Source organism: Microtus oregoni, unplaced genomic scaffold, assembly GCF_018167655.1.
Source record: "Microtus oregoni isolate MIOR12 unplaced genomic scaffold, Mior012 000012F_ref0000307, whole genome shotgun sequence".
Taxonomy (NCBI): domain Eukaryota; kingdom Metazoa; phylum Chordata; class Mammalia; order Rodentia; family Cricetidae; genus Microtus; species Microtus oregoni.
The window spans coordinates 26,028,114-26,043,903 of record NW_024543071.1 but is presented as its reverse complement, the minus strand read 5'-3'; the positions used below and the strand labels follow the sequence as shown (position 1 = coordinate 26,043,903).

At 43.9% G+C, this 15,790-nt stretch overlaps 1 protein-coding gene across 2 annotated transcripts in view; it reads right to left on the bottom strand.

Moving 5' to 3' along the window:
- The window catches only part of Slc16a12 (solute carrier family 16 member 12), a 77,425-nt gene extending 61,985 nt beyond the window's left edge, over positions 1–15,440 (bottom strand). Inside the window, exon 1 of one of the 2 annotated variants that reach the window (XM_041662024.1) lies at positions 15,269–15,440. The gene's annotated coding sequence lies outside the window, so the exon portion shown is untranslated. Of the gene's footprint in view, positions 1–14,368; positions 14,488–15,268 lie in introns of those variants that run through there. The other variant, XM_041662025.1, reaches the window with a different exon arrangement.
- Positions 15,441–15,790: the final 350 nt, after the last annotated feature.

Here is a 15,790-nt window from a genome sequence, read left to right as displayed (position 1 = left end):
TCCTGATACACATCTTCAGGAGAAAAAAGTAGGGAAGGAGGGGGCACGGTCTCCTCTTAGAGCAGTGATGTTTGACTAAAGCACCCCACGTTACCTGGGAAATGTGTTGTGTGGCCAGTCCAGGTCTTCTCCAAAGACTAGAGTCCAAGGTGCAAGCTACTGAACTATTCTTCAACAAGAGGCTAGCTAATCTGCACATCTTTCCTGAGAACCATTGCAAAACTGAATTGCAGTATTCTTCAGTACAGACCAGCCCTGAGGGCTACCAAGAATCATCTACCAATGACGCCTAGAGACTACTTATCTCCCATACTATATGTCTGAGGTCACAGCTTAACTGTGTCCCATAAGATTTCCCTGCAGCCCTTCTCAGTCATGCATTGGTAAGCCATACTGTCAAGGAATTGTCAGAGACAGAAATCCTTCTGAAACCTAGGACTGTTGTGCACATGAGAATAGCCTATTCTTCACAGTTCTCAGACTGTGCAATTCCCCTCGTACTTGAGCTTCAAATCCCTTAAGTTCATAAGCCCCTTTCCTACTGCTCTGGCCCCTCCCATCCTATTAGCTGGTCCTGTTCTCTCTTTCTTCTCCTTAGAGGCTAAACTTCAGGGTGAACCCCTCCCATCGCTCTTGCTGTCACATGCTGCTTGTCCCAGTGCTGTGACAAAATACCTAACCCAACAACTTAACGTAGGACAGATTCATTTTGGCTTTCAGCATCACAGCATACAGTCCACTGTGGTGGGAAAGAACAGCAGCAGGGGCGAGAGGCAGCTCGTCACACTGCATCCTCAGTCAGGAAGCAGGGATCCATGACTGTTGTGCTCACCTCTCTTTGTCCTTGAATTCAGCTCAGGACTCCACGGACTGTGTGTCTTCCAACCTGAATTATCCCAATCTCGATGATTTCTCACAAACACACACAGAAATTTGTTTCCATGGTGATTCTGAATTCCTGTAAGCCGACAATCAAGACTAATCCTCACATACTCACACACACACATGCACATGCACACACAAATTGCCAACCCCTCATTTGCCATCAATTAAAAGATTCCCAACCTTTCTTCCCCTGTAATTGGTAAGGCAAGTGTGGCTACCAGAAATCTCCCAGACTTTCAGATTCTGAATTGCAACACGAACCAATCACTGGGTGTTCTGACTCAGGAGCCGTACTACACCAGTTTCTTACATGTTGTTGCTCTTTCATATCCTAATTGTAATTCATAATTTCGTCAGTGTAGACAGCAATGTGTCAGGAGTTCTGCGTTCTGATCCTGCCACTTAGTAGCTATACGCTCTCAGACAGGTAGCTTAGCCTCTCTGTGTGTCACTGGCTTTAACTCAAAGTTAAGAAAATGATTCTTTCTTCACAAAGATTCTGTGAGAGTTTAACAAGTTACATATGCAAAATGACTTTTTAGAACATATTCTTTTTCTTTTTTCTTTTTTGTTTGAGACAGGATTTCTCTGTGTATGAAGCCTTGACTATATTAGCACTCTATAGACCAGGCTGGCCTTGAACTCACAGAGATCTGCCTGCCTCTGCCTCCTAAGTGCTGGGATTAAAGGCATGCACTACCACTCAGCTATAAAATGATTTTTAACAATGCTTGGAGGCAAAAAGTGTCCAGAGCATGTCAGTTCCTATTCAGTATAAAGAATTGAGGCCTGTGGGATCTTCCTCCAGTTCCTTTTCTTGGCTTATTCAGACCCATGGGCACTATCTTCTCTTGATGTTACAAAGCCAGATTTGACTTTTGATATTTTATCTCTTTTCTCTGTGCTCTGAGCTTCGACATTTTCCTGGAATTCATTAGGCTGCAAGTTCACTCAGGAGTCTGTCTTCTTACAGGCAGAAGCAAGGCAATGAGGACGGAGAGCTGAGGAAGGCTCCCCTCTACCTCATCCACGTCTTTAGCTACCATCGGTTATCCTCTTCCCTTCTGGCCTCTTTTGTAGCTGTGCACTATCTCTTCCTGCCCTTTCTCCCTCCCACCTATGCGGAACATAGTCTTGGCTTCCTGACTCCTCTAAGTGACACCCAGGCTGTTTCTGGCTTCACCACCAATGACCCCCCATGGCCACCGGCAAACGAGTCATTCTTCACTAGTTGGCATCTTTATAGTGCTGCACCCTCTCTCTCCTTATTGAAACTGCTCTCCTGAATTCCATGACAGGAGTCTCTCCTATTTATCCTTCCTCTCTACAGAGCCCGGCCTCTTCCTTTCTTATGCTACATTCTCTTCTTCTGGCCACTCATAATATGTTATATAACTTATAACATAGACAAATTCAACACCTAGCCACAAGTCAAGGAACTAAGTCTGTTTTCTGTTGCTATACCACACTACCATAAACTAAGAGAGTTATAAAGAAAGGAAGTCCTGTTTCCCTCACAGTTCTGGTCCAAGTTCAAGGAGATGCATTTGGTGATGGCTTCCTTGATAACAGAGTCCTAAGGCAGTTTAGGGCATCATATGGTAAAAATGGAATATCGTAAGCAACCTAGCCAAACTAGATTTATAGCAGACCTACTCTAGAAACAACCCACCCATCCATTAATCTATTAATTATATGATAGATTAATCACTTCATGAAGGTAGAACTCTAATCGCCTCTTGGAGATTCCATGTGAATCACCCCTCCATATCTCATAGCAGGAGTGATTCCAGCATCAGTTTGGGGGACAAGCTATATTCAAGCCAGAGCAGGTACCATGACAACAAAGCTAGTTAAGCAGGAACCACTGAAATTCTCCTCAAGAGGAATATCCATATCTATGTATTCCTTACACAGACATGGCACACATCTACAAAGAATGCCCTTCAAAGTTCTGCTCCAGTGACACTATAAATAAGATGTTGTCCCTGCCCTCATACTTGCCTCAGAGGAAAGAGGAAACATATGGATAGACGGTATTTTAAAAAAGAAGAAGAAGAAGTGTGCTGGGCAGTGGTGGCACACACCTCTAATCCCAGCACTCAGGAGACAGAGGTGAGGCAGGTGAATCTCTGTGAGTTTAAGGGAAGTCTGGTCTGCAGAGTGAGTTCCAGGACAGACAAAGCTGTTAAACAGAGAAACCCTGCCTCAAAAAACCAAAAAAAAAAAAAAAACCCACAAAAAACTGAAAAGAAAGAAAACAAACAAAAGTGTAATGGCCAAGACATGGTGCAGTAGGGACACAGCCTTGTGAACCTTTTCCATTCTCTCTTGTGTTTTTCCCAGGTAATCAAAACCAGGCAAGTGATTTCACCTGATAGCATTAGTACATTTGACTTCCTTGGCAAATGCCTACCAGACATCTCTACTACATGCCCTGCAGACCACTGAGCCCCAAGAATATCAATATGAAGATAAGTGTTACTGTGAATCATTAACCTTATTTCCCCTCTGCCCAAGTTCAACAGACTCCTAGTCCATCTCTCTGTTGGGCTTCTCTAAAAACCCTCACTCAGAGTTATCTGTCTGAAGCATAGGTTAATTTTATCATCCCTACATTGGCTAAGAAACTACCAAAGGAGTTGGGCATGGTGGCACATACCTTTAATCCCAGAACTCAGGAAGCAAAGGCAAGTGGACCTCTGTGGGTTATACATTGTGAGTTTCAAGACAGTACAGAGATCCTATCACACACAAAAAAGGAGGAGGATGAAAAAGAGGAGGAAGGAAGGAAGGAAGGAAGGAAGGGGAAAAAAGAAAAAAGAAAAGAAACTACCAAAGCAAAATTGAAAGATGGTTTGATTATCCAATACCCTAAGCAGACTCCAGTCTGTTCTTTGGCTTCCTGGGACCTTCGCTAGATGCCCCATACGTGAGCCTTACAACATCACTATGAAGAAGGATGCACTTTCACTGGGCGTGTGCTTTTCCACCCTAGAACCTGTGTACATGATACCCCTCATGTCTAGAATATTTCCCTCTGAAAGCTACATGTCCTTAGGAGTTTGACCCACAAAGGCTATCTGAAATGCCTTGGGCCCTGAACACCCACACAAGGAAACTTTAGGCTCCCGAGTCATGCAGGTTGCATAAGCTGAAAGTGTCCTAAGGTAGAACTGCCTTAGGGCCATCGACCCGAGCACAGAGCCTAGAGCTCGCTGGGTAGGCAGTGAGCTTCTGCCTAGTGAGGCGGCAAGCTCATTAAGCTATTTGAACAGCTGGATCATAATGCTTTATCAGAAAGTTGAGTTTTCACCTGAAATTTTAGTGGGAACTTCATCTCTAATAAAATTAAAATGTAAAGGTGTCTGAATCTTATCTCCCTGGACGCAGAAGACAGAGATGCCAATGAAAAGAAACGAAAGAAGAAAGAAATGTGCAGGACTTAATTTTGGCACAGTGGTCAGTCCATCATCACTGGGACACTGAACTCCTGGGTAAGCTGCTTTGGGCCAGTGTCTTATTGATGGCATTTATTCTTTACCTTGGGAATTTGGCTTTTTTCTAAAATAAGCATAAATTTTTCTCTTATTTCTGTTTTGAGACAGAGTCTCACTATGGTGCCCTAGCTGACCTGGAACTTACCACAAAGACCAGGATAGCCCCCAAACTCATGGAGATCTGCCTGTCTCTGCTTCCTGAGTGCTAAAGTTAAAAGGACATGCCACCATGCCCAAGTCATTGTTCTTAAGTTTTTAAATTTATGCAGTGGTGCTTGATGATCCTTTCAAACAGATGGCCAGCACAGATATGTTTGGGTCAACGAAACACAACAATTCCCAGACACACAGAGAGTGGGGATTTATCCCAGGGCCGCGTGGGACTATGCCCAAAACCCAGCAGACATCATTCTATAAGGTAGAATTAAAAAACAGGGGGGCAATGATGAACCATACTACTATTTAACATCATTTTATGAGAAAGCTGTAACACCACAGTGTCCATGCCCATGGCTGAATCTATAATCCCACACCTCCATAAACATTAAGAAGGGGTCCTAGAGATTTTTGCAGAGTATAGGGTTTTTCAGAGAAATTTCCTTGCCCTCTTGCCTTTGCCACCATCATGCTACCGTCTGAGTTGGGGGTGGGGAGAAAAGAAAAGAAATCAAAAAGGAAAAGACTGCTCTTAGGTATGGAGAAGGAGTAAAAGGGAGAGCATAGGCAGAGGCAGGGACATCTGGGAAAGTCCAGGGTAGATATGGTCCTGAGCCACGTGAGAGAAGGAAGGGGAAAGGAGAGGGGTGAGAGGGGCACCAGGCGCAGCAGCCAGGAGACCCAAAAGGAAGTAGACAAAAGCCAAGGTAAGCAAAATGACTGGATTATATAGGGAAGGACAGCTGGGGGAAGGGCAGCCCAGCCTGTAGGCTGGAGAATTTAGGGGTGGGGTATGCCAGGCAGGACAGCTCTACAACATGTAGGAACCAAGGGATGCAGGGAAAACCTGGTAGCCAGGTACGCCTTGATTTGTTAAGTAGGCACCTCAGCCATTTGTCAGGGTTTAAGACTTAACATTGTCCATCTATACACACATTAATGTACATTATCAAACTCTTTTTTTACAGCTACATACACATATATGTGAGAAAATAAAATAGTAAAAGGTGAATCGAATGTGGTGACTTGGGTTTGCAATCCTTGCACTGAAGACATTGAAATATGAGAATTGCCACAGTTTAAAGCTGACCAGGGCTACACAGGGAGTTCTAGGGTATCCTCGACTACAGAGCAAGACCTTGTCTCAAAACTTAAAATTAAAAGTGAGCTTTATTGACCAAACTTTTGCATTAAGCTAACATGAGGACAGAGAAAGACACCCAGTTTAGCCTAGCTATTATCCAGAATTTTATATTTGAAACATTTCATTTTTTCTCTATAAACACTCTCCCATAAGAGATTTATCTTGCACAAAACCTCTATATTTAATTATTTCAAATATATACTTATTGTCCTGAATATCCAACTGACCACTGGATAGCTCTTCCATCAGACCCCAATTTACAGTCACTAATGCTAAAGTCTCCCCCAACACTTTTCAACACAGATACACAATAGCTCCTAGAAGCAGAGCCTGTTGGAACCCAAACCAAACTGGACACATACACACAAAAAAAGCAGAAATGCACAAATGTGGCCCAGTTGCTGAAAACTTGTTTTAGCTGAGAGAGCTCTTGTTTAAAAAAACATCTTGTTTGGAAGCTCGGTGTGCGAAAATGGGAATAGCACCCTTCCCAGGCTGTAAAGGGGTCCTCAAAAGCAGCCTAATACGTGAAGCCAGACTCTATCTGCTACCTACCCAGGTCCCAGGGATCCTGTTAATTCACAGAAATCTACAAAAGACTGTTCAAAAACCACCAGTTGAAATCTATGAAGATATTCCTTTTTTATATTTTATTTACTCACTGTGTATGCGTGGGGCCTATGTGTACCGTGGGGGCACATCTGGAGGTCAGGGGACAACCTTCAGGAGTCAATTCTTGCTTCCACCATGTGGTTCCAAGGACCAAACTCAGATCACCAGGCCTGGCAGCAAGGGCCTTTATCTGCTGAGTCATCTCACAAACCGCAAGATGTGTGTTCCCATTCAATTAAAAAAAATAACAATAACAGCTCTTCTTGGTTGTTGTATTCATTTGTTTTGTTTGATGGTATCGTCAATCAAACCCTGGGCCCCACATGCTGGTAAGCACTCTGCCACTGATACACATCCCCAGCCGCAAGATTAGTTCTAAGTTGTTTGATTAGCAAGTTTTTGTTTGTTTTCTGGATTTCGTGTTAGTAACCTCACCACATTTTCTCAAAAACAGTAAGTTCTAAGGACAAGAACAACATAAAATTAATCAAACTTTGTTAGTCACAAAGGACAATATTTAAACTTTTGTCTTTCTCTTATAAGAGCCCATTATATCTTTCTTATATAAAAGTCCTATATTTGAAAACTTATTATGACACAGCCAAATAAAAGAGGAGGTGTGCAGAGGGCAACCTTGACCAATATGCTTTACAGGGCCATCAATTTAAAGAAACATACAGCAAAAGCCAGGCAGGGTGGTACACATCTGTTCTCCTAACACTAAGGGAATGGAGGTAAGAAGACACAAGTTCAAGGCTAGCCTGAGCTACACAGTGACTGTGCAGGCAGTCTAAGCTCAGCCAGTCTTAGTTTGATAGAAAACTCCATAGACAAAGGCGGGGGGAGGAAAAGAAGGGGAGAGGAAGAAATATCTGACAGGTAGTTTAGAAGAAACAACTGTTACGAAGGTCAAATTATTAGTCTCAAAATGATACCCATGTGAAAAAACAATTACCAAAGCCACACAAAAGAAGGCTGACCAATTAACTGGTTGGCAAATCATGGCTATATAGTTTGGTGGATGCTGTGCTTGAATGCCAATTGCCCCACCCCACCTCGCAAAGTTCGTGGGGCTCAATGTGACAATATTAAGAGGAGGCAGAACCGCAGAGTAGGTGGACCTAATGGAAGGTACATAGGTCACCGGGAGCCCTTGGACAGGACTGGTGCTGGTCTTTGTGAAGTGAGTTAGCTCCTGAATAGTGGTCTAGCCTGCCCCCTTCTCCAGCTTCCTTCCTGTATCCCTATGTTACCTCTCCCTCCTGCATGCAGTCCAACCATGCAACCATCCACAAAGATGCTATGCAGTCAGGCAGACCCTACCAGAGGCCAAATGGATAATGTCTCCTGATCAACTGTCAACTGAGTAAACCCTTTTTTCCTTACAAAGTATCCAGCTTCAGTCATTTTAGAGCAGGAGAAAAGTAGACTGGGATAATGAATCTGTTGTTCTGACCTTCTGTAAAAATAAGCTTAATGAATTTCACAGCAGAGGAAAAGCCTTTCACCACTGAGCAAGGCTTCCCACATACTGAAAAGGCACGGAATAATGAAAATAAATGTTTAATTTTTATCAGACATGTTTAAAAGATACCCCCAGAAAAGACATACTTAGAAAATACCATAGCAATTATTTGCCTTAATATTTTTTTTCTGAAGTAGTGTAAGATTATTAAATAGATCATTGATCCTCAATCCTGGCTACACACAATCCTTATGTAGGAATTCCATAAACTCCTGATATCCTTACCTTACCCCAGACCTACTTAATGGGAAGAGTTTTAGGGCCGGGACATTCATATTTTTGTCCCTTCTGGGTAAGTTTAGTGTGGAGACTTGAGTCAACACACATGATACAAAGCTGTTGAGAGTCCACCAGAACAAGCCACTCTGAGAGCGGCTTTTCCCATTGGTAAAAACTGAATAATGACAGTTAAGACCAGGCTTGATAGCCGTCTACCTGAAGCTCTCTTTCTGGGATTGTTGAGAGAGCAAGTTTGTGCGTCTTGGTGGGTTCCTCCATGTGCCACAAGGCGACTCTTTCGAAGTTCCAGATTTAGAGAGCTGGAATCGCCATTTCAAGAAATACAGCTGGTTTCAATAGATAAATATGATCTCATTTCCATGGAAATATTTCACCAAGTGAAGCAGAGTTGCTAAAGCAATACTAGTTGTTCCCGAAATAAGTAGCTGCACTCTTAGCTTGTGATATGTCAAATCACCCAGGAAATGCTGAACGGTTCTCAAGAATATATCGAAGAATTCCGGCATAGGAAGGTCTGGGGTGGTAAGTTCTAGGGGTTGGTGTAGTTAACATAGTGTGTTGCCATTCTGTGTACACTCGAATTAGGGAGTAAGCACCCAGGGTTTGAAGAGAAACACACTGCTGACTTTTATGGTGGTATAGAAGTCTGAAGATTGTGTCCGGTTTCCCATAAAAATCTCAAGTGTACAATTCTGTATCCATAAGAGGCCAATAAACAAGAAAACCTCATGCTGATGCCAAAATATGAGCTCTTTTTAGAATATACTGAGAAAACTCAGAATCACAAACTTCAGATGCTCTTGACTGAAGCAACCAGAAGCCACCAGAAGAGAGTAGAAAAGCGGGTGCCATATATTTTCAGCATCTTAATCAACTTTTTTTTTTTTTTTTTTTTTTTTTTTTGGTTTTTCAAGACAGGGTTTCTCTGTGGCTTTGGAGCCTGTCCTGGAACTAGCTCTTGTAGACCAGGCTGGCCTAGAACTCACAGAGATCCGCCTGTCTCTGCCTCCCGAGTGCTGGGATTAAAGGCGTGCGCCACCACCGCCCGGCTTAATCAACTTTTATATGAGTAAATATAAATTACTTCCCCAGCCTTTGGGTATGGAGTCATGATTGCTGGTATGTGCTGTTTTCTGGTTAAACCACACTCACATGTTACGGTTCTATTGCTTTTAAAAATGGAATAAGACCTTACAGAAACTTTAAAAAAAATAGCTGAGTGCACATTTTAGGTATTTTGTACTGTACTTCCTTAATATTTTATAGCTGACCACTCTATGCCTAAGTTGTAATTTTTCATGTTGCTTTTTTAAAGCTTTAGGAGCTTTTGTTGTACATGTGTGTTCATGTATGTGCAGGTACACATGTGTGGGTGTGGGTATAGGGCCGAGTACAACTTACGGTGCCATTCCTCAAGTACCACTGGACATACTTTTAGTCTCGTTCTCTCATTCATCTAGAAAGCACCAAGTGTAGAGGCAGGCTGCTCAGTGAGCCCCAGTGGCCCGCCCACTTGTCTTTTTCTCCCCCGCACTTGGATTATAGGTGCACACTACCACACCCAGAATATTTTATATCGGTCATGGAGATTTTTATTACAATACATGTTTACAAACCAAGTGTTTTACCAGGCAAATTTTTCTCCTTCGGTCTCTTTCTTTTTAAATTGAGATAGAATCAACATAGCAGACAGTTTACCAACTTGATCATCTTAGATTGTCTTTTCTTATGTCACCAAGGATTGAGCCTTAGGCATGCTAAGCAAATACTCCATTAAGCTGCATGCCTGGTTCCAACTTAGTCATTTTTAAGTTTTGGCTTTAGTATAATCATAATCTCTGCAAGCCGCTTCATTATCTGAATTGAGACCCAAGGCATCATCTCAAGAAATCTGCACCATTACTGGTCGCTCCCTGTTCTCCCACCTCCATCTCCTGGCTAACACGAATCCATTTTTTCCTTCATGTATTTGCTTCTCTGAACTTCTGAAGTCATGCACTGTGTAGTTTTTTGTATTTTACTTCTTTCACCTAGTGTTTTCACGAACCATGCACTGATGTCTTTTCAGTGTGCCTAACTTTCTTGGGCTATCATAACTTGGTTGTTGAGCATCCCCACAGAGGTCTAGGAGTTAAAAGTTTAATCTCTAAAATAAGGGAAGGCGGTACAGGCCTTAAGAAGTGGGGGTCTTAGAAAATATCTTTAGGTTGCTGGCTGGAGATGGGCGCTGAGGAGTACTATGGTATATTCTTCCCATCCTTTATTTTGACTTCTATTAAGTGAACAGTTTTCTTTGCCATGTATTTTCAGCCAACGACCATGCAAACGCATACACACTAAGACACACATCAATGGGACTACTCCATCTTGGACTATAATCTCCAAAACATATAATCCAAACTAAACCTTTCTCTTTCTGAGTAAATTATCTGAGGTAGTGCATTATAACACAGTGAAGGTGGGTAACCATAGGCCCATAGAGCAACCAGCTTATTTCATGGCAACAATGCTTGTCTTCTAACACTGACATTAAATTACTCTAGGAAATATTTGATTTAATTGCAAATTTATAGTATCAAATGCAGCTGGCATACGCAGGGCTAAGAGTAAAGAACACTGTTAGCATGTATATAAACTATAAAGAGCGTAACATACCAGCTTACGACAATGATATTCTGAAGTAATCCCAGTACCTCGAGTAACAATCAATTTATATTTCCAATGAAAAGGAGAACAATGCTAGCCCAACGAGTTGATTTAGTGTTAGTCAACTCCATTGCCCAGGGCAGAGAAGTACACAGCAGAGTACAGTAGTGATGTGTTTGCGGTGACAAACACCCTTAATTCTAGCATTTCAGGTGAATTCCTGTGAAGTCAGTCTTGTCTATATATAATATTCTAGGCCAGCCCAGGCAACATCGTGAAGCCTTGCCTCAAAAAAGCAAAAATGAAAACAGTAAGTGATCTTATACATGTCGCTATAACACCATCGGTCCTTCTATGCAACTCCCTGCTATGTCTGGAAAACAGGGATTCATTGTAGCCATCCACCACCTCTGGCTCCTCTATTATTTCTGCTCTCTCTTCTGAGAGGTTCTCTGAGCCTTTGGAGAAAAGGTATAGTATAGATACCCCATTTGGGGCTGAGTACTGTACGAGCTCAAGCTGATGAAATTCCAACAGGAAGGGGAGATGCTGACATGAAGCACCCACTCCTAGTTGAAAACCTATTAGTAATTGGTAGCTGTCAGGAGAAAGAGTGTTGGTTTTCCTTAATAGTATAACCCCAGGTAGGTTGACTACCTACCTTGCCAGTGGATGGTTGCATACTCAAGACTATATGGATGACAATACAAATTGGACTCCATAGATTAATATGTAGGGGGGGGGAGAGAGAGAGAACATAAAGTTGGGAGATTATGGAATAGGGAATGGATCTGGGAGAAGTGAGGAGAGAGATGACTATAATCAAAATATATTGCATGAGATTCTCAAAAGAATTTTTTTTAAAGCAGAAGAAACAAGGAGGACTAAGGGCGGTTCAGTCATAGAGTGCTTGAACAGCTAAAGGACTTGGGGTTCAATCTCCCCAGGGTACTACAAAACAAACAACACGGACCTTTGCCATGCCAGTCATCTTTCAAGGAGCAGCCCAGATATATCCACTATAAAGTCTCTCCAACCTTTAACTCCTCAAAGCCCACACACTCTCTCCTCCCTCCACCGTCTCAAGCTGCCTCTTATTGTATCACTAATATTCCTTCAGTCTTTTCCAGGCCAGGCTGAAGCCACGTCAACCTTCAGCTGTGTACTCTGTCTTTACGGCCCATCCTGTCACCAGAACAATACAACCTTTACACAAACGATTACCAAATAGTCCAATAAATATATGTTAAATCAACAGATTAATATGTCTATAGAATAATTAGTGGCAGGCAGCATTCTATAGCACTACAACAATTCCCTCCCCTGGACCATCTATGATGGAGAAAAATGTAAGTAAATAAAGAAAACAGCCAGGCATGGTGGTATAAACCTTTTATAATCCTTGCACTTGAGAATCAGAAAAAGCAGATCTGTATGAGCTTGAGGCCAGCCTGGTCTACATAGTAAGCTCTAGGCTAGCCAGGGCTACATAGTGAGAAGAGAAAGAGGGAGAGAGAGAGGGAGAGAGAGAGAATTGATCTAGCAAACGGAAGAAATTGAGAACTTACCTATTTCATAAAAACCACTTTTAAATAGTGTACTATTAGATAATGAGACTTCCTGATAGCCTTGGATAGAGATCAACTTAAAAACAGAAACAAAGGGGGCAGGGGAAAGGACTCAGTGGGTAAAGCCCTTACCACTCAAACATGAGACTCAAGATCTGGAATCGCCAGCCCCAGGTATGTGGGCAACCCCTGTCTATAACCACAATGATGGGGAGTAGAGACAAGCAGATGACTGGGGCTTGCTGGCCTGCTAGACTAGCCAAGAGGGCAAGCTCCAAGTCGTGTGAGTAACCCTGACTCAAGTAAATGAATCAGTCAATCAATCAATCAATAAGGTAAAGAACAGAGTGGGGGAAACATTCTGATATCAATCTCTGGCGTCCACTCACAGCTGCATAGGCAAGCCCACCTGCTTGATACACACTCTCAAGAAAATAGTTTTCAGTTTTGCAACTTTTAAAAGAAAATCAAAAGATTAAATCAAGAATACAAAAACAACCCAAAAACTGCAATGAACACTTTGGGGGGGCGGTAAATGACCAAAAACCTGCCAAGTTCGTTTAGGGAAGTCATTATTAAAAATAGCAAACATGCCTGAGCTTGCAAACTATGCTGTTTGCAGAAAATGCAACTGAGAGAATTAGGGAATATCTTAAGCAGGAATGTGTGTAATTCAAAGAGAAATACTAACCATGGTGACAGGTTTACCAAAAAGTCATGTGACTGTGTAGCCAAAGTCAGTTCATAAACATCAAAGTCACTTGGAGAGCTGTTCACGTGACTGCAAGATCAACAAGATGATTGGCTAAGAAGACGGACAGAATTTTCGTATTTGTTTCTCTTCTGAACATAAAACTGAAATTCTCTACTACCTGGCAAACTAAAACTCCAGGAACAATTTTGATAAATGAATTCCAAGTTGAGCTCTTCAGAGCCAAAGTCCTTTGTTTTGGTCACTGGCACCCACCAAACACTCAGAAGAGCACTAAGTATACAGTTGGCACTCAATCAACTCCTGTTACATTGAAAAATATGCAGTATGCTGCAATGGTATCAGCTAAGTCAGTCCACAACTTTAAAATTTTAGCCATGACTTCTGTCCCAGATCATTGTGTTTCTCAGGACAAACCTCCGAGCCACATCTCTTGCAACAGCTCAGCATTGCAAGTCACTCCCATCATATCCTCATCACTGGCCAGAGGGGCACAGAATCAGGACTCCAAGAAGCAGTGTTCAAGCTTCCTCCTACCCACCTTGATTATTTTCCTTCTTCTGGGAATGAATCTGAGCAATATCAGCATACTTATCTTGATAAGCGAAGGATTTAAACATTGCTTATAATTAGGGATCCTTCCTTGTTTTCGGCTTTCCATCTTTTTTTTCCTCCCTTCCTACCATCTTTCCTTTCTTTGCTCTTTGAGACAGGCTCTTCCCGTGTAGCCTTCACTAGCCTGATAGTCACTATGCAGCTCAGGCTGACTTTGAACTCCCAACGATCTTCTGCCTCCATCCCTGGTGTGCTGGAATTACTGAGTGTACCATCATACCAGACTTGAGGAATCCTACTGTTAACACTTACACAACAAAGCAGTTTGGCTAAATCAAACTCTCATATATTTCAGAACCCTTCCAGTTTAAAAAGAGATGAGTAAAAAGCAAGAACAGGAAAATAATATGCTTGGGCCATTCTAGTCATGGGGCAGGGACAGGGAGCCTGCTGTTAAAGACCTAGAGGCAAAGAGCTTTGAAACCTGATCTGAGAATGAGAACATCTAAATTTCAACGTTGGTCTCATCTACACAGCTATGCTATGAGTTTTGCCAACCCTTGCAGACATGGATCTGAGCTTCCCAAGATGTTTAAGTTAACGATTTGAATCTAGTAGATTCTCTAAAACTCCTTTCAATTCTAAGATCGTGTAAGTATTAAGTGATTGAGTCCAGCCACTCAGTAACTGATCCATACTTTCCAGCCCTAGCTGGGCATCATGAGTGCCTAGGACACCGTAAGCCCTAAATTAGTGTACCTTTGGAGGGAAGACAAATTGCACAGCGAGCAGCTGCAGATTTCAAAAGCGAGTGAGCTCAGATACCTGTAGCCACAGGGTCTTCCTGAACTTGGCAAGCCTGAAGATTCTTCCCTCTGGGCTAGCTCAGCAGGGCGGCCGGAATGCCCACAAAGCTCTCAGCAAAGCTGGGACGAGCTAACCAAAGGCCAGACAAAAATGCAAGCCGAGTGGTTCGGAATGCTGAATCGCCAATTTGCACTAGACCAGTGATTCTCGATCTTCCTAATGCTGCCACCCTTCCATACAATTCCTCATATTGTGGTGACGCCCAACCATAAAATTATTTTTTGTCGTTACTTCATAACTGTAATTTCGGAGACAGCGGCTTGCCAAAGGGGTCGTGACCCACAGATTGAGAACTGCTTGCTGCTTTGGGCTAAGGCGCGACTGGAGAAATTGAGTTGCATTCATTTCAAACGTGAAAAGCTGGTGTTTTGAATAGACCAATTACCGGTAATAAACATTAGGGGAGTGGAGTAGGGTTAAAAGGCAAGAACACCCGACAATCAAGGGGAAAAGGCGGTCTGTCTTGCCTGGGAAATGTGCACCTGGAAACCGCAGAACACAGATCAAAGCCACTCTCACCAGCCACCTGCCCAGAAACTCAGCGGGACACCTCAGGACACAGGACGAGTGGGCACGTGTTTCCTTTCTAAACCCAACAGGTGGCCAGATTTAGGATCTAGACACAGCTGCGCGTTGGGACAGACGTTAGAACGGAGCGCCGGGGTCCTTCCCGAGGTCTAAGGTCCAACCCTGCCACCCTACCCGAATGCCGTGCCACCTGCACTACCGAATCGGAAAGCGGGAAGAGCCAGAGCAGAGCCTCCACACCAGGACAGCGTCGGGACTAGGCGCGCGCTCCGCAGCTCTCTACCGGGTGCCCGCCCGCCCGCCCGCATCCCGGGGCCCGCGGGTCCTCACCTCCCGGGGACAACTGCAGCGCTGGCGGCGGCAAGCCCACATGCCCCCTGCGCGGCGGCCCCTTCCCCGGCCCCAGGCGTCTGGTGGCGGCCGAGGGGCGGGGAGCGCATTGGGCGGAGGCGCCGCAGGGGCCGGGGCGGCGGGCAGCGCCTGCCGGACACTGTCGCTAGAGTGATCCCACTGCCCCGCCCCCGAGAAACCAGGCTCTCAGCCACGCCAGCCCCAGGGTGACTCTGCCCAGTCGGGGAAGAAGCATTGTTCCGGGATTCGCTCGGCGCTGGGGACTCGGCCACGAGTGAGGGGCGCGGGGAGGAGGGGCACCTCCAGGTTTTGCAATGCTCCGGCCCAGTAGCGAGCCGGCTTTCCTCTTGTAGGGCTCTCTCCCGAACAGACTGGGATGCCTCGGACCCACACTAAAGGAGGAGGCTGGGTGTTCTCAAAAAGAACGTTTACCTGAAGGATCAAAGAGCAGAAGGTACACAAAGTCTCCTGCATCTGCATCTGGCAGGGAAGGGGATCCTG